The sequence below is a fragment of the Mus pahari genome, chromosome 10, assembly GCF_900095145.1.
Source record: "Mus pahari chromosome 10, PAHARI_EIJ_v1.1, whole genome shotgun sequence".
Taxonomy (NCBI): Eukaryota; Metazoa; Chordata; class Mammalia; order Rodentia; family Muridae; genus Mus; species Mus pahari.
Window position 1 is genome coordinate 34780930 of NC_034599.1, and position 511 is coordinate 34781440.

A 511-nucleotide genomic window follows, 5' to 3' on the forward strand; every position below is an offset into this window, starting at 1 on the left:
GGTCCACACTCTCACCAGTGCAGACTGGAGCCTAGGTGAACCAGAGTAGTCTCAAGGCCTGACTGGGAAGGAGAGCCATCTTTGCTCCGGTGCACTGCCAGAGAGAGGGCGGCCTGGAGAAGCGTCACAGCTTCTGGGAAAGATCCCATTTCTGGCTCCAGTCACCTGGCACCTTTCCCACCTGAGGAGGGGTGTCCGCCAGGGAGGAGTCTCAAGGTCTGAGTCGGAAGGAGAGCCATCTTAGATCAGGTTTGCTTAGGCACCAGTCTGCGCTCGCAAGAGTGTGGACCACAGAAGCTACACAGCTTCGGGCCAGACAGAAGCAACCTAACTTCCGGGACAGACCCTGTTTCGAGCATTTTGTATCTTAAATCATTTATTACCTTTTATGTTTGAATGTCCTCCTACCTTTATATCTTATAATTACCAACCTTAAAACACCTTTCTAGACCCTCATTTAGATATTTATAACTTAAGACTTTTATTTAATTACTCACCATGAGACGTAGGG